Here is a 21,836-nt window from a genome sequence, read left to right on the forward strand (position 1 = left end):
GCTGTGAAGCTGGATGTGGCTCTGTGTGGTTTCTGTCATTAAAATCATCCTCTGTGCAGTTAAAATCCCCCCCCAAGAATAAAAATCCTCCGAGGCACAGTCATTTAAAACATCATTAACTTTGGATAAAAACAGCTGCCTCTCTGTCCCAGTTGTTGGAGCATAGATATTTATAAAACCACGTTAAAAGGTCGAACCGTGCTTTCACAAAGAACAGCCTCCCTCCACGATGTGTTTGACCTCCAGTGACCGCGGGCTGAAGGCCCTGGAGAAGAGGAAGCCCACTCCTCCACTGAGGTTGGTGTTGTGGCTCAGGAGGACTTCGCCCACTCCCTCCTCCAGTCCGCCTCGTTGGTGCTGTCGCTGTGCGTCTCTTGTAAGAAGAGAACATCGTTGGCCTTCATCTTGTTAAATTCATAAATTGATGTTCTCTTCTTACTGTCCCTCGCTCCATTTACGTTTAAAACTCCGACTCTGAATGTGTTCATTAAAAGAAAAGAGTTTAAAAAACAAATAAAACTTAAAACCAACAAATCAAATAAAACACACATTGGAGCTCTCCACCTCCCCCTGCTGGATGCACTCCTTTACTTTGGGCAAAAACTTTTTGATCCTAAAAACCTCTTGTTTGTCTAATTTTTTTCCCCTCATGTGGAAATGGCACGAGTGTACAAAGGCCACGAGGTCAGGGAAGTGATCCTTGACCTCTACTTTTTTTTTCCCTTTTGTTTTGTGCAGAAACAGCCTGATCTCATCATCTGTGTACAGCTTTTGCGTCTGACTATTTGTTAAAAACAGAGGAGAGTCGCTGTCCTCTGACCCCTCCTCGTCACTACTGTCCTCCACCGGCCCCGCCCCCTGACTCCTCCTCCTCACTTCCACCCTGCTGGCCTTGGCCTCGCTGCCAGCGCTCTGGCCACTCTTCTTTCTCTTTGAGGCTCCTTTCTGCCCCCCTGCTTCCTCCTCGTCCATCTCCACCTGCTCCGCCCCCTCCTCCCCTGCACCGTCCTCCTCCACCTCTTCGCCTCCCCCCACCCGTCCTACCCCCTCAATGGGCTTCTCGCCACCCCTGTCCTCGTCTTTTTTTTCCTTTTCCTCCTCTTTCTCACTTTCCTCATTATGCTCCACCCCACTCCCCACTTCCACCTCTAAGCCCGTGCCACCATCACCACCACCACCATCACCAATATTATTTTTTGTTTTTTTAATCTTTTTTTGTTTTTTCCCCCCTTCTTTTTCTTGTTTTCTTTCCTCCTCCCCACTTCCCACCTCACCCCCAGCCTCTACCCCACTGCTCTTGGCAGATCCCCCCACATCCCCTCCATTTTTTTGGTCCGCTTTTCCTTCTTTTCCTTTCCTCTCACCGCTCCCGACTCCACCCACAGCCTGCCTTTCACTGCCCTGTCCAGCATCCCCACCCTCATCCCCACCCTCACCACCCTTGCCCGCATCACCCCCATCACTCACTCCCTCATTCATACCCACCACATGTGTGTCGGGTGCAGCAGCAGTGACGCCGCTCGCCGCGCTCTCCGTTGGAATCGGCAGCCGCCTCACCTGCTGTTCCCCACGCTGGTGTAGCGCGTCGTGACGCGCCGGACGGACCCGCGCCGCCCGGACCAGCTGGCGCAGGGTCGCCTCGCTTCGAGCAGGCCCTCGCGGTGTGCCCCTCCTCCCCGCAATGAAAGCACTTCATCGCCGATGAAGACGCGTAGACGTTATAATTAACATCATCTACTCTGACGCTGAAGCGCAGGTTTAACTCCGCGCTCCGGTCGTTGAGTATCATATAAACCGATCTACGGTAACTCATGATATGCTTCATCGAGCTCTCCTTGAACCCCGATGAGATCTCTCTCATCGGGGAGACCAGCTTTCCGTGCCGGGAGAGCTCTCTGCTGAGAAACTCATCGGAGATGAGCGGAGGGACGTTTGAAACGAGGACTCTGGTGGACGGCTGGTCCAGCGGAAACACCTGCACAAACAAATCTCCCACCGAGAGACCCTCCTCTACCACGCGGCTTACCTTCCCCACCTGATCCAGGAAGATCACGACCGAGCCGTTCATCTTGGCGGCGGACTTCACGCTGCTGAACCCGACCTTCTTCCCGACTGCCCGAGCCAATTCCTCCACGCTGCACGAGGAGTCACCGGAGATCTTAATCCCGTGTCTCCTCGTGAGCAGCGGGGGGGGAATCGGGGCAAACATTTCCGCCTCGCCCCGAGCCCGGTGAGGCACCGGCAGCGGGAAGACACCCAGAGAAAAACCCAACTAATCACCAAACAATTTAAACTACTGTGAAACCCAACTAATAAACCACATAAACTAAATACACACAACTATGAAAGAACAGAAAAGAGAGAAACACACAGACAACGCTCCGCAGCTCCCAAACACACACCCTGTCGCTCTGACGCTCAGCGTGAACTGAGAGAGAGAGAGAGAGAGAGAGAGAGAGAGAGAGAGAGAGAGAGAGAGAGAGAGAGAGAGAGAGAGAGAGAGACTATGGAGGTGTTCAGACATCCGTATTTTTGTGAAGTCTGCACACTGTAGCGGCGTGGGCGTGTGCTGCAGAGCTCAGGGAGTACAACACAGAAGTGTGACTGAGCAAAAGGTGTGTGTGTGTGTGTGTGTGTGTGTTTGTGTGTGTGTGTGTGAATACAATGTGAAAGTACACCAGGACATAAAGTTTAGTCTGCGGCAGAAAGAAGAAAACTTTGTTATGAATCGTCGTCATCAGCAGATGCAGCGTGAACACTGCAGCCATGACATTAACACACACACACGCCGGAGGACGTATGAGGCATCCGGGTGTGTGTGTGTGTGTGTGTGTGTGAGTGTGTGTATGTGTGTGAGTGTGTGTGTGTGAGTGTGTGTGAGTGTGTGTGTGTGTGAGTGTGTGTATGTGTGTGAGTGTGTGTGTGAGTGTGTGCAGCAGAGACAGCGGAGCCTTGAGGGATCTGATCTGGAGGCTGCCAGCTGTATGGAGGGATGAGTGTGTGTGTGCGTGTTTGTGTGTGTGTGTGTCTGTGTGTCTGTGTGTGTGTGTGTGTGTGTGTGTGTGTGTGAGAGAGCTCTGAGATCTTCTGTCAGATGTCTGCTGCTGTTTTCATCTTTTATTTCATCTTTCTGCAGACAGGAAGTCAGAGACGGAGACGCCGAGAAGAGACAGCGGCGTCGGGATGGATGTGGCGTGTTCCCCGACCAGAAAACTCAACGCGCTTTACTTTAAAATTCTTTCAAACTCTTTAAAATTCTTTCAAACTCTTTCAAACTCTTTAAAACACTTTAAAACAATTTAAAACTCTTTAAAACTCTTAAAGTCTTTCAGCAAACTGCTCAGATATCATTAAAATACAAGAAGATGCAACAATAACAAAAATACAGTCAAAGAAAAAACACCTACACACAGTCAGTGATGAACATCTACCACACACACACAGTGACACACACACAAACACACACACAGACACACACAGAGTGACACACACACACAGACACACACACACACACAGACACACACACACAGACAGACACACACACAGTGACACACACACAAACACACACACAGAGTGACACACACACACACACACAGACACACACACAGTGACACACACAAACACACACACAGAGTGACACACACACACACACAGACACACACACACACACACACAGACACACACACAGACACACACACACACACACACAGACACACACACACACACACACACACACACACACACACACAGACAGACACACAGACACACAGACAGACACACACTCATATAATCCTCCTCTCTCGTCCCTTCAACACAAAGGGTCAACAAAGCGTTCTGGATTAACCGTTAGCGCTGCACTTTAGCATCACGCTAATCCTCCCGCCGGACGCTCCGCCTCCTTCTGTAGAGCTCCTCCCCCCCCCCCCCCCCCAGATGGATACGCACCAGAGACCAGAGGAACCACAACGATAAGGGTTCTTTAAACGAAGAACCGTTACCTTCTGAAGAACCATGCAGTAGGAGACAAGGGAGGAAGGAAAGGGGGCAAGGAAGGAAGGAGCATGAAAGGAAGGATGGAAGGAAGGAAAAGAAGGATTGAAGGATGGAAGGAAGGAAAGGAAGCCATGCAAGGAGGCAAGGAATGAAGGAAGGAAGGAAGAAAGGAAAGGAAGCCAGGGAAGGAGGCAAGGAAGGTAGGAAGGAAAGAAGGCAGGGAAGGAAGGAAGACTTGAAGGATGGAGGGAAGGAAAGGAAGTCAGGCAAGGAGGCAAGGAAGGAAGGGAGGATGGAAGGAAGGAAGGAAAGGAGGCCAGGGAAGGAGGCAAGAAGAATGGAAAGCAGGCAAGGATGCAAGGAAGGAAGGAAGGAAAGGAGGCGTGGAAGGAAGGAAGCCAGCCAAGGATGCAAGGTTCTCTGTGGAACCAGAAATGGTTCTCTAAAGAACCCTGGTTTGAAAGGTTCTCTGTGGAGCCAGATATGGTTCTCTAAAGAACCCTGGTTTGAAAGGTTCTCTGTGGAGCCAGATATGGTTCTCTAAAGAACCCTGGTTTGAAAGGTTCTCTGTGAGCCAGATATGGTTCTCTAAAGAACCCTGGTTTGAAAGGTTCTCTGTGGAGCCAGATATGGTTCTCTAAAGAACCCTGGTTTGAAAGGTTCTCTGTGGAGCCAGATATGGTTCTCCCATGGCGTCCCTCTGAGGAACCCTCGTCTCTCCTCCATGACTCTGACGGTCGACTCAGAGCATGCAGTACCTCCTCCTGACCACCGGCACCTCCGCTGCGTCCACAGCATGTCAAAGCATATCTCATATTCCAGAGAAAAAGAAGCAAAGAAAACACACTGACCCAGAGGTCAACCTTTTGCCTCAGGAGCCAATCAGACATGAAGCTCCGCCTCCTGGCAGCTGGTGGCGTTCAGTTCACCTCACAGGAGACGAAAAACTGTTTTGTGGTGTTTTAATGTCTCACGAGTCTTTAAACATTCATCAACTCAATAACAACATCAAACAATCTCTCTCTCTCTCTCCCTCTCTCTCTCTCTCTCTCTCCCTCTCTCTCTCTCACACTCTCTCTCTCTCTCTCTCTCTCTCTCTCGTGCATTAAGACTTCTACCTTCCTGCCGGTTCAGGTGTGTGTTTCATGTTGAGCGACGGCTCATTCCACGGCGATGACGTCGTTCAGCAGAATCCAGAGAGAGACCCAGCTGGAGGGATGAAGAGAGGAGGAGGAGGAAGAGGAGGAGGAGCAGGAGGAGGAGGAGGAGCGTTTCTTCTGCTGACATTTACACTCTGAATGAGAAACGAAAAAACCCACGAGGCCGCTCGGCTCCTCGTCTTCACGCCAGACGGTCGATCTTCTTCTTCTCCCTCCGCTCGGTTTTCTCAGAGGAGGTAATTGGCGTGACCTCTGGGAGTCGAGCGCAGATCAATTATCTGTGTTTTTGTGTCGGAGCGTCTTGTTCAACCGCCCTGAGGCAGAAGGTCAGAGAGGCAGCGGATTGGACAGGTACGACCCACTGCATGTCCTCCGTAGCCCCACCTCCTGCCTCTGTAGCCCCGCCTCCTGCCTCCATGGACCCACCTCCTGCCTCTGTATCCCCGCCTCCTGCCTCCATAGACCCACCTCCTGCCTCCATGGCCCTGCCTCTGTAACCCCGCCTCCTGCCTCCATGGACCAACCTCCTGCCTCTGTAGCCCCGCCTCCTGCGTCCCCGGCCCCACTTCCTGCCTGGAGGCCCCGCCTCCTGCCGTGATCCTGCTGATGAACCCCCACCCTCTATTTCTTGGGGAGTTGTTCCTGATCCTCTGAGGATCATTTGTAATCTGTGATTCTGGGCTACACAAAATAAACTGAATTAAATGTATTTACACATGGATGTTATTCTGGTGGCGTGAACATGACGGGTATTTCCAACCTCCCACTCTTGAACAATCCAAAATAAACTTGTTTACCATATTGTGATAGTGCCGCACTCAAAGTGATAATTAGTCAATTCATTTTTAGAACTTGTATCTCTGAGAGGTGTCATACAATAATACTTATTCTATAGCACTGAAAACCCACCCGGAGCCGACAGTGAGATTTACACACGCTGGGAAATTATATAATTATATATTTGTTCACATGCATGTTTAATAAATATAAACAGTGTTGCGTAAGATCTGTAACATCACCATCACGCTGCAGGAAGCTCTCACTCCAATTACCCGCCTGGCTAAAACAGTCCTGCAGCTGACAGCCAATCAGACGGTAGCATTTAGCACAGGCGGACAGGTGTGTGTGTGTGTGTGTGTGTGTGTGTGTGTGTGTGTGTGTGTGTGCTCTCTCTTTCTGTTGACTATCATTAACATGCAGCTCTGTCTGCATTGAGTGAGTCTGACAGGAGGAGAGCAGCAGGTGTGAGGAAGCTGTCGGTCACGCCGTCGTCCAATGAGGCGACGGCGTGACGAGGAGCTCTGAACGACACGATGGTGTCCTCTCCTCTGTTAACGAGCTTCAGCTTCCTCTCCTCTGTTAACGAGCTTCAGCTTCCTCTCCTCTGTTAACGAGCTTCAGCTTCCTCTCCTCTGTTAACGAGCTTCAGCTTCCTCTCCTCTGTTAACGAGCTTCAGCTTCGTCTCCTCTGTTAACGAGCTTCAGCTTCGTCTCCTCTGTTAACGAGCTTCAGCTTCCTCTCCTCTGTTAACGAGCTTCAGCTTCGTCTCCTCGGTTAACGAGCTTCAGCTTCGTCTCCTCTGTTAACGAGCTTCAGCTTCGTCTCCTCGGTTAACGAGCTTCAGCTACCTCTCCTCTGTTAACGAGCTTCAGCTTCGTCTCCTCGGTTAACGAGCTTCAGCTCCTCTCCTCTGTTAACGAGCTTCAGCTTCGTCTCCTCGGTTAACGAGCTTCAGCTTCCTCTCCTCTGTTAACGAGCTTCAGCTTCGTCTCCTCGGTTAACGAGCTTCAGCTTCGTCTCCTCGGTTAACGAGCTTCAGCTTCCTCTCCTCTGTTAACGAGCTTCAGCTTCGTCTCCTCGGTTAACGAGCTTCAGCTTCGTCTCCTCGGTTAACGAGCTTCAGCGTCCTCTCCTCTGTTAACGAGCTTCAGCTTCCTCTCCTCTGTTAACGAGCTTCAGCTTCGTCTCCTCGGTTAACGAGCTTCAGCTTCGTCTCCTCGGTTAACGAGCTTCAGCTTCGTCTCCTCTGTTAACGAGCTTCAGCTTCGTCTCCTCTGTTAACGAGCTTCAGCTTCCTCTCCTCTGTTAACGAGCTTCAGCTTCGTCTCCTCGGTTAACGAGCTTCAGCTTCGTCTCCTCGGTTAACGAGCTTCAGCGTCCTCTCCTCTGTTAACGAGCTTCAGCTTCCTCTCCTCTGTTAACGAGCTTCAGCTTTGTCTCCTCGGTTAACGAGCTTCAGCTTCGTCTCCTCTGTTAACGAGCTTCAGCTTCGTCTCCTCGGTTAACGAGCTTCAGCTTCGTCTCCTCTGTTAACGAGCTTCAGCTTCGTCTCCTCTGTTAACGAGCTTCAGCTTCGTCTCCTCGGTTAACGAGCTTCAGCTTCGTCTCCTCGGTTAACGAGCTTCAGCGTCCTCTCCTCTGTTAACGAGCTTCAGCTTCCTCTCCTCTGTTAACGAGCTTCAGCTTCGTCTCCTCTGTTAACGAGCTTCAGCTTCGTCTCCTCTGTTAACGAGCTTCAGCTTCCTCTCCTCTGTTAACGAGCTTCAGCTTCGTCTCCTCGGTTAACGAGCTTCAGCTTTGTCTCCTCTGTTAACGAGCTTCAGCTTCGTCTCCTCGGTTAACGAGCTTCAGCTTTGTCTCCTCTGTTAACGAGCTTCAACTTCGTCTCCTCGGTTAACGAGCTTCAGCTTCCTCTCCTCTGTTAACGAGCTTCAGCTTCGTCTCCTCGGTTAACGAGCTTCAGCTTCGTCTCCTCTGTTAACGAGCTTCAGCTTCGTCACCTCGGTTAACGAGCTTCAGCTTCGTCTCCTCTGTTAACGAGCTTCAGCTTCGTCTCCTCTGTTCACGAGCTTCAGCTTCGTCTCCTCGGTTAACGAGCTTCAGCTTCGTCTCCTCTGTTAACGAGCTTCAGCTTCGTCTCCTCGGTTAACGAGCTTCAGCTTCGTCTCCTCGGTTAACGAGCTTCAGCTTCGTCTCCTCTGTTAACGAGCTTCAGCTTCGTCTCCTCTGTTAACGAGCTTCAGCTTGCGTCTCCTCTCGGTTAACGAGCTTCTTCTTCGTCTTCGTCTGGGTTGCGTAAGAGGAGCTAACGCAGGCGCTGAGTCAGCAGAGGGGTCCGCGCTCCTCGGTGAGCAGCGGGATCCTCTTCATCACCGACCGGTTGACGTGATGAAGAGGATCCGTAAACGAACTCCTGGCCTGGTGACTGTGGGGAGTGAGCGCTGGTTTTACCCACAATGCACGGCGGCCTCCGACGATCACATCTGAGTTAAACAACGGCCGAATATTTTTTTTTAAACTGTCACAAATATAGTTTTACAAACTCGTAAACATGGAGAAAAAAAGTTCCTCTCACTTCCAGAGTATAGGAGAACGAGTGTGTGTATGTGTGTGTGAGGGGGGGGGTCTGTGTGTGTGTTTGTGTATGTGTGTGTGTGTCTCTGCTCTGTATGTGTGTGTGTTAGTGTGTCTGTGTGTCTGTGCTCTGTATGTTTGTGTGCGTGTGTGTGTGTGTCTGCTCTGTGTGTGTCTCTGCTCTGTATGTGTGTGTGTGTGTCTGTGTGTATGTGTGTCTCTGCATGTGTGTGTGTTTGTGTGTGTGTGTATATGTGTGTATGTGTATGTGTGTGTGTGGCTCTGCATGTGTGTGTGTGTCTCCAGCTCGTCTTCAGTCTGATTGGAGTGACGTCCAGGAGGAAGAAGAGTCTCCTGAGCTGTCCGTGGTGCTGAATCCGTCTCCTCCTCCTCCTCCTCCTCCTCCTCCTCTTCCTCTTCCTGGCCTGCTGAAGCAGAGCGTGACCAATGAGTGAAGATCTGTCTGATGAGAGCTTAGGGAAAGGTGTGTGTAGTGTGTAGTGTGTGTGTGTGTAGTGTGTGTGTGTAGTGTGTGTAATGTGTGTGTGTGTAGTGTGTGTATATGCGGTCGCCTGTTTATTTTATTAATGTGGGGATAAACAAAATGAAGAATTGGACCAGAGGCTCCGCCCCCCTCAGACGGACTGACGCCCTTCAGCTGAGGACCAGACGACTCTCAACATGGAGGACGGTTTATTTACCACGAAGAGACTTAAAGGATGTGACTCCGAGAGTCAGACCAGCCACAGAGACGGACAGGGGGGGTTGGGGTCTGAAAGGTCACGCCCACGCAGCAGGGAGGGTCCCACCAGGTCACGCTGCCGAGGTGCATTGTGGGAAATGCAGGCTGTAGTTTGGACTCGCGCATGAACACACGGCCGAACCCTGTGAACCCTGCAGCTCACACGCTGCCTGAAGAAAAATATATATTCCCCAAAAATCAAAAAGATGAAGAACGGTTCAGGAAATAAATAAATAATAAATAAATAATAAATAAAAAACATCAGTGGAGTCGTTCAAGAGGAATCGTCTCCGGTGGATACGAATAACACCGAATGACTGTAACCTAAATACACTGAAGCCTCTCTCTCTCTCTCTCTCTCTCTCTCTCTCTCTCCCCCTCTCTCTCTCTCTCTCCCCTCTCTCTCTCTCTCTCCCCCCTCTCTCTCTCTCTCCCCCCCTCTCTCTCTCTCTCTCCCCCTCTCTCTCTCTCTCCCCCCCTCTCTCTCTCTCTCTCTCTCTGCGCGTCGTCCCTCCAGGTGAATATATTCCGCCTGATGATGGAGACCTCCGTGGACCGACGCGGCTCTCGCTCTCCTTCCCGCCGGAGACAGACACACTAAACCCGGGAGAATAAGGAGAACACACCGGGCTTCAACGGCCGAGCATCTCAGTGAGGCTTCTCCTTCTCCTCCTCCTCCTCCTCCTTCTCTTTCCTGTCTGCGGGTCTTCACAGCCGGATGTCCAGCTCGGGAAGTTACGGACGAAACGCGGATAAATCCACCAAGTCGTGTTCACCGAGAGGCGCGCGCACGCGAAGGTAACGCGGCTGGTCGGTGTGTGTGTGTGTGTGTGTGTGTGTCCCCTATGTGTGTTTTACATGTTAAGTGAAGACTTGGTAGGCAGTGGGTGGCAGGAGGTGAGTCATGGATCCAAAAGCTGTTTGGAGTCCGTGTCTGCGCCTCTGCGGGGTGAAAAGACACACAGGACCGTGTGTGTGTGCGTGCCCGCGTGCCTGCGTGTGCGTGTGTGTGTGTGTGTGTGTGTGTGTGCGTGCGTGTGGGGGCGACCTGTCTGCGTGATGTTGTGATGCAGCTCCGCCTCCACGGTTTCCTTTGGCAATATTATTATTGTGGACAGGTACACGCGTGACGGAAGTCCAGAGGTGTGTGTCACGTGACACCGTGACGCGTCAGGCCGGGTTCACGAGCCGCGTGTCGGGGTCGGTTCCCTGGTGTGGAGACCGACAGCATTTAGGAGGAGGAAGTAGAAACTAGCACGTGACACAGTGCCTGGAGTTCACCGGTGTTTCCTCACACACACACACATATATATATATATACAGGACTGTCTCAGAAAATTAGAATATTGTGATGAAGTTCTTTATTTTCTGTAATGCAATTAAAAAAACAAAAATGTCATGCATTCTGGATTCATTACAAATCAACTGAAATATTGCAAGCCTTTTATTCTGATTTATTGCTGATTATGGTTTACAGCTTAAGAAAACTCAAATATCCTATCTCTAAATATTAGAATATCATGAAAAAGTATACTAGTAGGGTATTAAACAAATCACTTGAATTGTCTAATTAACTCGAAACACCTGCAAGGGTTTCCTGAGCCTTGACAAACACTCAGCTGTTATAAATCTTTTTTTTTACTTGGTCTGAGGAAATATTAAAATTTGATGAGATAGGATTTTAGAGTTTTCTTAAGCTGTAAGCCATAATCAGCAATATTAAAAGAATAAAAGGCTTGCAATATTTCAGTTGATTTGTAATGAATCCAGAATGCATGACATTTTTGTTTTTTTAATTGCATTACAGAAAATAAAGAACTTTATCACAATATTCTAATTTTCTGAGACAGTCCTGTATATATATATATGTATATATATATATATTATTCTTTTAGATATATTATTTATTCATATATATAAATTTTTTAGATATATTTGTTCATTTATATATATATATATACTATATATATATATAATATTGTTATTATAGATATATAAATACATATATATATATAATAAAACAAATTATATATATATTATTTATATAAATATATTTATATATACTGTATATATTATATATATATACATATATTATATATACTAATAGTAGTATTATTATAGATATATAAATAAATATATATATATATACAACAACATGAATATATATAAATAAATATATATTTATAAAAAGGATATATAGTTGTATATTTGCAGTATATTTGTCGTGTCTCCTCCGGTTCCCAGGAGAACATCGAGAGGATAAAACACATTCCATCAGAAACGCTTTTCTCTTCCATCTTTCAGGAGGTGCCACGTGTTTTATGAACTTTGTGTGAAGTGGAAGATGAGTGGAGGGTGTGTGTAGAGGCTGTGTGTAGAGGCTGTGTGTAGAGGCTGTGTGTAGAGGGTGTGTGTAGAGGCTGTGTGTAGAGGCTGTGTGTAGAGGCTGTGTGTAGAGGCTGTGTGTGTAGAGGCTGTGTGTAGAGGCTGTGTGTAGAGGCTGTGTGTAGAGGCTGTGTATAGAGGCTGTGTGTAGAGGCTGTGTATAGAGGCTATGTGTAGAGGCTGTGTGTAGAGGCTGTGTGTATAGAGGCTGTGTGTAGAGGCTGTGTGTAGAGGCTGTGTGTAGAGGCTGTGTGTAGAGGCTGTGTGTAGAGGCTGTGTATAGAGGGTGTGTATAGAGGCTGTGTGTAGAGGCTGTGTATAGAGGCTGTGTGTAGAGGCTGTGTGTAGAGGCTGCGTATAGAGGCTGTGTGTAGAGGCTGTGTATAGAGGCTGTGTGTAGAGGCTGTGTGTAGAGGCTGTGTGTAGAGGCTGTGTGTAGAGGCTGCGTGTAGAGGCTGCGTGTAGAGGCTGCATGTAGAGGCTGCGTATAGAGGGTGCGTGTAGAGGCTGTGTGTAGAGGCTGTGTGTAGAGGCTGCGTATAGAGGCTGTGTGTAGAGGCTGTGTGTAGAGGCTGTGTAGAGGGTGTGTGGAGGCTGTGTAGAGGCTGTGTGTAGAGGCTGTGTGTAGAGGCTGTGTGTAGAGGCTGTAGAGGCTGTGTGTAGAGGCTGTGTGTAGAGGCTGTGTGTAGAGGCTGTCTGTAGAGGCTGTGTGTAGAGGCTGTGTGTAGAGGCTGTGTGTAGAGGCTGTGTGTAGAGGCTGCGTGTAGAGGCTGCGTATAGAGGCTGTGTGTAGAGGCTGTGTGTAGAGGCTGTGTGTAGAGGCTGTGTGTAGAGGCTGTGTGTAGAGGCTGTGTGTAGAGGCTGTGTGTAGAGGCTGTGTGTAGAGGCTGTGTGTAGAGGCTGTGTGTAGAGGCTGTGTGTAGAGGCTGTGTGTAGAGGCTGTGTGTAGAGGCTGTGTGTAGAGGCTGTGTGTAGAGGCTGTGTGTAGAGGCTGTGTATAGAGGCTGTGTGTAGAGGCTGTGTATAGAGGCTGTGTGTAGAGGCTGTGTGTAGAGGCTGTGTATAGAGGCTGTGTGTAGAGGCTGCGTGTAGAGGCTGCGTATAGAGGGTGTGTGTAGAGGCTGTCTGTAGAGGCTGCGTGTAGAGACTGCGTGTAGAGGCTGTGTATAGAGGCTGTGTGTAGAGGCTGCGTGTAGAGGCTGTGTATAGAGGCTGTGTGTAGAGGCTGTGTGTAGAGGCCGACCGGCCCCCTCCGCTCACACCGCCCTCAGCATGTGTGATGAGCTCACAGGATGGAGAGAACAGAGGAAGAGAGAGTGATGGAGGAGTGTGTGAAGAAGAAGAAGAGGAAGAATCTGTCATGTCTCTGTTTGGCCAGATGCCGCTGAGCTCAGGATGCTCCTCACGATCGATGGAGAGCATCTCCAGTGAGGAGAGGACTCCAGGTCCAACAGGGGGCGGAGCCTCTTTCATTCATCACCGTGACGACGCATCCAGGTCACCCGCGTCTCTGAGTGACCTGAGAGCTGCGTGACAACAACACGTCATTCTACATGAGAGGAGGAACCAACAGGGTTACGCCGACTCAAAGCGATGTCCGTGTTCCCTCTCCTCTCCTCTCAGTCAGACGGCGTCTCATCGCATCTCGTCTCTCTCTCTTCTCTTTTCTTCTCTCTCTCTTCTCTTCTCGCTCTCTCTCTCTCGTCTCTCTCTCTCTCTCGTCTCTCTCTCTCTCTCTCCGGCCTCTCGGCTCGTCTCACTTCTTCATCTTCTTCTTCTTTTATTTCCTCCTTTTCTTCTTCTTCTTCTTCTTCTTCTATTTCCTCCTTTTCTTCTCCTTCCTCATCTACTTCGTCTTCTTCGTCTTCTTCTTCTTCCTCCTCTTCTTCTTCCTCTTCTTGTTCTTCCTCTCCTTCTTCTTCTCGGTCTTCTTCGTCTTCTCCTTTTACTTCCTCGGCTTCTTCTCCTCTCCTCCTCCTCATCTTCTTCTCCTTCTTATTCTTCTTCTTATTTTTCTTCTTCTCCTTCTTCTTCTTCCTCTTCTTCTTCGTCATTAGATGGATGTAATATTGCAGGGGGACATTCATAATGTATAGAGCCGTCCCGTATTAAATATCTGCAGAGGTGTGTGTTCCCTCGCTCCGTCACCGGGGGAACATTACCCCGGGCCGCATGGACGGAGGTGAAGAAGGCAACGTGGGGGAAAAGGGAAAGAACATCTTCTTCTGCAGAGAGTGAGAGTCATAATTAATATTTAATTGGATGCTTTAACGCTGCTGCAGTCTCTACGAGCCGCGACGCGTCGTACAGAAACAGGTCAGGGCGAAGAGGTGATGTCACGGCGTTAAAAACACGAAGAAACACGAACAGAGGAAGCTGCAGGGATGGATAAAGTGAAGAAGTCTATATTTAAACGTCCTCGTCGGAGAGAAAGAGAGAGAGAGAGTAAGAGACAGAGAGAGAGAGAGACAGAGAGAGAGAGAGAGAGAGCGTAAGAGACAGAGAGAGAGAGAGAGAAGATGTCGTCACATTCCTCACAGCTGGAAACTGTATCTGCAGAAAAGAAATCAAATCTTTCATAAATCTCCTCGAGAAGCTTTTTTAGAAATAGATCCCAGCGTTGCATCTATTTACAATAAGTGTGTGTGGCTTGATTTTACAGGAAGAGCACTCGTATTCATATTCACGTTCAAAGTGTTTTACATTTAAAGAGGAAAATATAGGAATACGAGCGGAATTTATGGCGTTATATGAAAAATATTTGCGGTTATCAAAAAGGACAGAAGAACTCCTCCCACGCGGCTGTGGATGTTCTGACTCTCCGTCGTCTCCGGGAGCTTCTGAGACGCAAGAAAACAAGTCATGCTCAACGGAAACTGTGATTTCCATCAGCGATGACACACAGCTGAGAGAATGAAGCGGCGGCTTGGCCTGAAGCCCGAAGCCTGAAGCCTGAAGCCCGAAGCCTGAAGCCTGAAGCATAAAGCCTGAAGCATAAAGCCTGAAGCATAAAACCTGAAGCCCGAAGCCTGAAGCCTGAAGCTGTTGACATCGTCTCAGAGTCATACAACCCAAAGACCCCCTCTCTAAATAAGCCGTATATGTCTCACTTCCCTCTCCTCGGGCCGCCTGGCAGCTCATAGCCGCTCTGTGCTGCTCTGGGGGGTACCAAGACCTGGCTCTGGTCCAGGACCTGGCTCCGGTCCAGAACCTGGCACCGGTCCAGACTGGCAAAGGGAGGCTGTTGTAATTCTGCACACGGCGTGACGAGCTGCTGCCGCGGTGGACGGACGCTTGTTAGTGCAAAAGAATCTGATCCGTGCTCCTACAAGTCAAAGATCGGGGGAGGGGTTAACACCAGAGGATACTTACTGATGTTCCTGAACCCTCACCGGCGTCGTGTGTTTCCATCGGTGACTCCGGGCGGGGGCGGTGACGTTTAGGCAAATAAAAGACTTAAAGTCGAGGCGCCCCGAGGAGAATGATGCACCTTTCCAAAGATCCAATAAATGACCGTATGAAGTTCTGCAGAAGGCCCACCTGAGGTCACCAGAAGTGACCTGGGAGGGATTACAACCATGCTCAGGTGTGTGTGTGTGTATTTTTTTTTTTAATATAGCAGATAGGGTGGTCCTCACTTCCACTGTGAATTTACTCGGTCCTCAGTTCGATGCCTATACGGGGAGTGGTGTGTGTGTGTGTGTGTGTAAACTTGTTTCTCGGTTGCGTCTCTTTGGAGGCCTGTCGATCACGTTTCAGTTGGTACTTCCACAGCTTTATGTTGTCGTACCTTCAGTGTTAATCTTCTGATTTTGTTTTAAAGAGAAATCTGAGATTTAAAAACAGCAAAAATAAATTAGTTTGTGCAAAACAATCAACGAACGTGAAGAAATCCGACAGCAAAGGAAGAGATGGCACGATGTTATCAAATGTAAACTGGTATTAGAACTAAATAATTATCTATGGAGGCTAAGGTCAGTTTAATGTGGCAAATAATTAAATTAAAATAACATTAAAATAACGTATACAAGGTGTTAAAGAGATATCGTACAAGATGTTCTTTTTCATCCCCGTACATCCGACTTTGTTCGGCCAATTTTTTTCCTCGACCTAATCCCCCCCCAGCAGCCACCGACCAAGCCACCTCGTAACCAGGCTGTGCATTAGGATGCAGACCCTCTCTCTCTCTCTCCCTCCCTCTCTCTCTCTCTCTCTCCCTCTCTCTCTCTCTCTCTCTCCCTCTCTCTCTGGCCTTAATCCCGTCCTCCTCTCTATACTATGAATGATAGCCTCAGCAACTTGCCCCTCCCCCTTTTTTTTGGCAGGCGCGGGACCCCCACAGACCCCCACAGTGCTGCGTGCATGTGAACACCTGTGTGCTGCATGCATGTGAACACGCGTGTGCTGCGTGCTCCACAATATGAGGACCAATCAGGAGGCTCCCCCCAGTGTGTGTGTGTAATAACTTTTAAACTCAGTCTCTGTGCTTTTTTTTTCTTTTTTCGTGTGCCGCCTCAAATTCTAATCCCCCCCCCCCCTTCCTCCCCCTATTTTGGGATTTCTTGGATTGGGTCCGCGAGGCGCTCCGATACGCTCAGAGTATAAATAAACCCTCCTAGCGGCTGTGGATGTGAAATAATGACCGGAGAAGACCTGCAGGTGACTCATGAAGGGGGGGGGGGGGTGGGTCAGACGCTCCAGACAAACACATAAACAACGATGAGCGCTGGAGCTCCGGGGACACGCACACACCTCATGTGGAGTATGAATACATCTCAAGATACGCCTTTGATCTGAGACTACAGAGGGAGACGGTTACCCCCGGAGACCCGGAGTCAAGACCTCCTCCTCCTTCTCCTCCTTCTCCTCCTTCTCCTCCTCCTCTTCCTCCTCCTCCTCCTCCTCTCGTCTCTGTTCCTGTCAGTTGAGGCTCCGCCGGTTTATTACCTTCGCATTGAAAATGCGGAAGGTAATGTTTTGATCGCCGTAATTTTATTTATTTATTTATTTATTTGTATGAGTGTTATACGCGTAACAAAAAAAGTTGTAAACCGAATCGCATGAAATTTGGTGGGATGATTGGTTATTATCCGGGGACCATTTGATTAGATTTTGGGATTGATCGGGTCAAAGGTCAAGGTCATGAAAAAGGTCAACATCTTCTTGAATCGCATGAAATTTGGTGGGATGATTGGTTATTATCCGGGGACCATTTGATTAGACTTTGGGATCGATTGGGTCAAAGGTCAAGGTCAAGGTCATGAAAAGGTCAAAATCTTCTTTTTACCATAGCACGGTCAATTTCTATCCAATTGGCATGCAACTAATGCCAAAATGTTCATAATGCAATGCCCAATCTTGTGATATGCGAAGGTATGCGCTCTACCGAGTGCCCATTCTAGTTATATATAATATGAAGCCCGATCAAATTCATGTTAAATAATGTTTCATCATAAGCTTCCACTGTGTGTGTGTGTGTGTGTGTGTGTGTGTGTACATATTCATCTCAAAGCCCTCCAGGTGTGTGTAATCTTGTTACGCCGGTGAACCCGATATCCTCAAACCAATAACTCACATCTTGTTTCTTGCTGGCCGACATGACGACGTGATGTGGGGCGACAGGGGGTTGGCGGTTCAAACCCGCCCTGGTCGATGTGTCCTTGAGCAAGGCACTTAGTCACCCTGAGTTTCTCTACGGTGAATGAATGTGACGTGTAAAGTGTCTTTGAGTGATGTAATGTCATGATGCTCTCGCCTCACTGACCTTCATTTGACTCTTAAGAAGTCTTCATACACGTCTAGTTAAAGGAAGAAGCATCCCTTGTTTTCATGAACAGAGATCTCTAAAGTCCTCCAGCGTAGCTCCTCGGTGGATCAGAGGATCGGAGAGGACTGAAGCGACCTCGTCTTATCCGAGGACATTTCCGCTCACGACTTCCTGTCCGCACGGCGTCACCGTAGCTTAGCGCCGGCGAGCTAATTCACGCTAACATCCCTCGTTCGGCGGCGTCAGGCCGAGTCATCGGCAACTCGTCAGATCCGTCGTGGAGGAGGAATAATCCTCATCGTATCACAGCTGCTGCTCCATGAGCAACGAGGAGATCCACCACTCATAATAATACCATATATATAGATAGATAGATAGATAGATAGATATATACTTTATTAATCCCCAAGGGGAAATTTGTCGAGTCAGTAGCAGCAACACACAAGAATAAAAAAAAAAAAAAAAACACAAAATATAAGAAGGGTTAGGGTGATCTGGCAAGAGGTGAACTGTTGTAGAGCCTCATAGCCGTCGGCAGGAATGTTCTCCTGTATCTCTCCTTGTGGCAGCGGAGCGTGAGGAGACGTCTGGAGAAAGTACTCCTCTGTCCCTGTAGGAGGTGGTGGAGAGGGTGGTCCGGGTTGTCCAATATGGACACCAGTTTCTTCAACGACCTCCTCTCCACCACCTGTTCCAGGTGCTCCAGCTGGCAGCCGATGATGGAGCCAGCCTTCCTAACCAGTTTGTTAAGACGGCTGGTGTCACCGGCTCCGATGCTGCTCCCCAGCAGACAATGGCAAAGTGCAGCACACTGGCGACAACCGACTGGTAGAATAACTCCAGCATCTTGCTGCACACGTTGAAGGATCGAAGCTTTCTCAGGAAAAAGAGACGACTCATCCCTTTCTTGTACACAGCGTTGATGTTGGCCTTCCAGTTCAGTCGGCTGTCGATGGAGACGCCCAGGTACTTGTACTCCTCCACCATGTCCACGTCCACTCCCAGGACACTCAGAGGTGTAGGAGCTGTCGCCTTCCTCCTGAAGTCCACCACCATCTCTCTGGTCTTGGCCACGTTCAGCCGCAGGTGGTTCTCATCGCCCACTTTACAAAGTCACTCACCACTGCCCTGTACTCCTCCTCCCGTCCATCCCTAATACACCCGACCACTGCAGAATCATCAGAGTACTTCTGCAGATGGCATGACTCCGTGTTGTACTGGAAGTCACTGGTGTACAGGGTGAAGAGGAAGGAGACAGAACAGTTCCTGTGGGGCTCAACATCACTGACCACCGTTCCAGACAGCACACGGCCCATTCTGACAAACTGTGGTCTGCCTGTGAGGTAGTCAGTGATCCAGGAGATGGTGGACGCGTCCACACGGCCACCGCATCTTCTCACTCAGCAGCAGTGGCTGGATGGTGTTAAATGCACTGGAGAAGTCAAAGAAAGTGACTCTCACAGAGACATCGGTTCCATCCAGGTGCGACTGAGCTCGTTGCAGCAGGTAGATGATGGCGTCGTCCACTCCCACATGAGGCTGGTAAGCAAATTGCAGAGGGTCCAACGATGATTTCACCTGCGGCGGAGGTGGGCCAAGACCAGCCTCTCCAGCACCTTCATCACATGGGAGGTGAGGCGACCGGTCGGTAGTCGTTGAGGCCAGATGGTGCTGACTTCTTTGGGACAGGGACCAGGCACGACGTCTTCCACAGCACGGGACTTCCCCAGCCTCAGGCTGAGGTTGAAGAGGCGCTGCAGGACACCAGACAGCTGGGTGGCGCAGGTCTTTAGGACCCTGGGGCTGATGCCATCAGGACCTTCAGCTCTGCGCTGGTGTAGTTTCTCCAGCTGTCTTCTCACCTGGTCAGTCGTCACAGAGAGAGGGAGGGTGGAGGAGCCCATTGTTATTGAGGGCTCGGTGGATGTGCAGCTCAGCAGGGGGACAGAGGGGAGGAGGTGTTTGGGAGGTGTGATGTGTGGAGGAGACGGGGAGGGCTGTGAACTGAACCTATTGAAAAACAGTTCAGCTCGTTGGCCCTCTCCAGGAGCCCCTGGCTGTCTCCTCCCACCTTGAAGCCAGTTATCTGCTTCATGCCAGACCACACCTCCCTTGTGTTGTTCAGCTGGAGTTTGGCCTCCAGCTTCCTCCTGTAGGAGTCCTTGACCTCCCTGAGCTTCACCTTCAGGTTGCGCTGGGCTTTCCTCAGCTCATCCCTGTCTCCAGACCTGAAAGCAGCTTTCTTCATGTTAAGCGCCTTCAGGTCCCTGGTGATCCAGGGCTTGTTGTTGGGGAAGCAGCGCACAGTCCGTGATGGGATGGTGGTGTGTTCACAGAACTTGATGTATTCCGTGATGCAGTCGGTCATACAGTTGATGTCCTCCCCGTGCGGTCCACACAGCACATCCCAGTCCGTTGACTCGAAGCAGTCCTGTAGAGCGTCGTTAGCCTCCATAGACCACCTCCTCACAGTCCTGGTGGTCACCGGCAGCCTCTTCACCAGAGGAACATACCTGGGTGTCAGCCGGACCAGGTCATGATCAGACCTGCCGAGGGGGGGAAGGGCAGTGGCGCTGTATGCGTCCTTAGTATTAGCATACAGCAAGTCCAGAGTTTTATTGTTCCTAGTTGGGCAGTCTATGTATTGATGGAAGGTTGGCAGAGCTTTATCCAGTGTGGTGTGGTTAAAGTCACCAGTGATAGCCATGAATGCTCCAGGCTGATGATTCAGCAGAGCAGACACAGTGGAGTGGATGGTGTCCACAGCTTCCTCAGCGTCAGCTGATGGCGGCACGTACCGACAACCAAAATGGCGGACGTGAACTCTCTCGGCAAATAGTACGGGCGCATCCCCACGGCCAACAGTTCAATGTTCGGGCCACAGAAGCGCTCCTTCACGCACACATGGTCCGGGTGGCACCACCGTTCATTCACATAAACAGCGATCCCGCCCCCCCTCTTCTTACCGCTCTGTGTAGCGTCTCTGTCAGCCCGAACAGTCCTGAAGCCGGGCAAAGACGCGCTGTGATCCGGATAGTCCGCGTGCAGCCACGTCTCAGTGAAACACAAAAGACTGCTCTCACGGAAGATCCTCTCGGTCATTACCAGCGCGCCGAGCTCATCCGTCTTATTCGCCAAAGACCTCACGTTCCCCGTTATGATCGACGGTACCGAGGGTTTGTATCTCCTCGTTTTAGCCCTCCGCTTGACACCCGCTCTGCAGCCGCGAGCCCTTCTCCGTAGCTCCAGCGGGATCACAGGTCTTTCTCCAGGCAGAAGCTTCGGCCTGCACAGCGCGATCAGCTGAGCGCGCGAGTAGACGACGGGCCCCGTCATTGTTATGCTGCGGCTCACCGATACTCACGACAAAGTGAACAAAAGCCACAGTAGAAGTATCGAAAAAAGTAGTTATGGTCCAGTGTCCGACCGTAACTAAGACAAACGTGAAAGAAAAGAAGAAGAAAAAGAGAGGAAAAGTGCAAAAAAAAGACAATAAAATAAAAGCAAAACGCCACTACTGAAACAAGCAGCCGTTGGCACAGCGCTTCCATATATATATGTGTATTAAATATATATATATATATATATATGTAGACTAAATATACATGAAACAGCTCACATGGTTTGTAGAAGTAAACGGTGCATAAACATTAATTAAATACTGAAAATACTACTTAATAATGTATATTATGCATAAAAACACAACTTGTAGAAACTAATGTTAATGGAATAGTGCTATATATATATGTCTATATACATATATATAGACATATATATGTATATATACATATGTATGTCTATATATAGACACATATATATATATATTTATTTATAATATATATTGTTATATATAGACATATATACATATATATACTTGTATATATACATATATAAAATATATATTATAAATGCATATATTATATATATTTATAGATATATTTATATATCTATAAATAAATACGACGTTCAGTCGAGGCTGATGGAAAAGTCTTTTTTAAGTTATTTGTTTTTCTTCTTTATTCCACCTCTCCACGCTCCTCCTGCACTGTGTGTCTCTACGTTGGTTTCCGGAGTAAATCCAGGCTAATAGTTTGGAAAGGAAAGGAATTTGAAAGTTCGAGTGTCTCGTTTCCTGACTGAACGCCATCCGATCAGGTGGACGTTCAGAGCATCATGGCGGCCGAAGCTCCCAGCAGCTCTCTGCAGCTCTTCCTACGCAGCGTTTGACCGACTGCAGGGCGTCTTCGCGCCGCGTGCGTCGCTTGGATATGTCGAGTTCACGGTGGAGAATCGTCAAATGTTCCTTTTTTTTTTTACCGACGGAGCAGATCTAGGCCTCGAGTCCCCGGAGCTTAAAATAGGCCGACTGATGACCTGATTGCTCGCGCTGCTGTCAGAGGAAAAGAGGACCGGTGCTCCATGAGGAGAGGAGGA

The sequence above is a fragment of the Pseudoliparis swirei genome, chromosome 18 (genome assembly GCF_029220125.1).
Source record: "Pseudoliparis swirei isolate HS2019 ecotype Mariana Trench chromosome 18, NWPU_hadal_v1, whole genome shotgun sequence".
In the NCBI taxonomy this organism is placed as follows: Eukaryota; Metazoa; Chordata; class Actinopteri; order Perciformes; family Liparidae; genus Pseudoliparis; species Pseudoliparis swirei.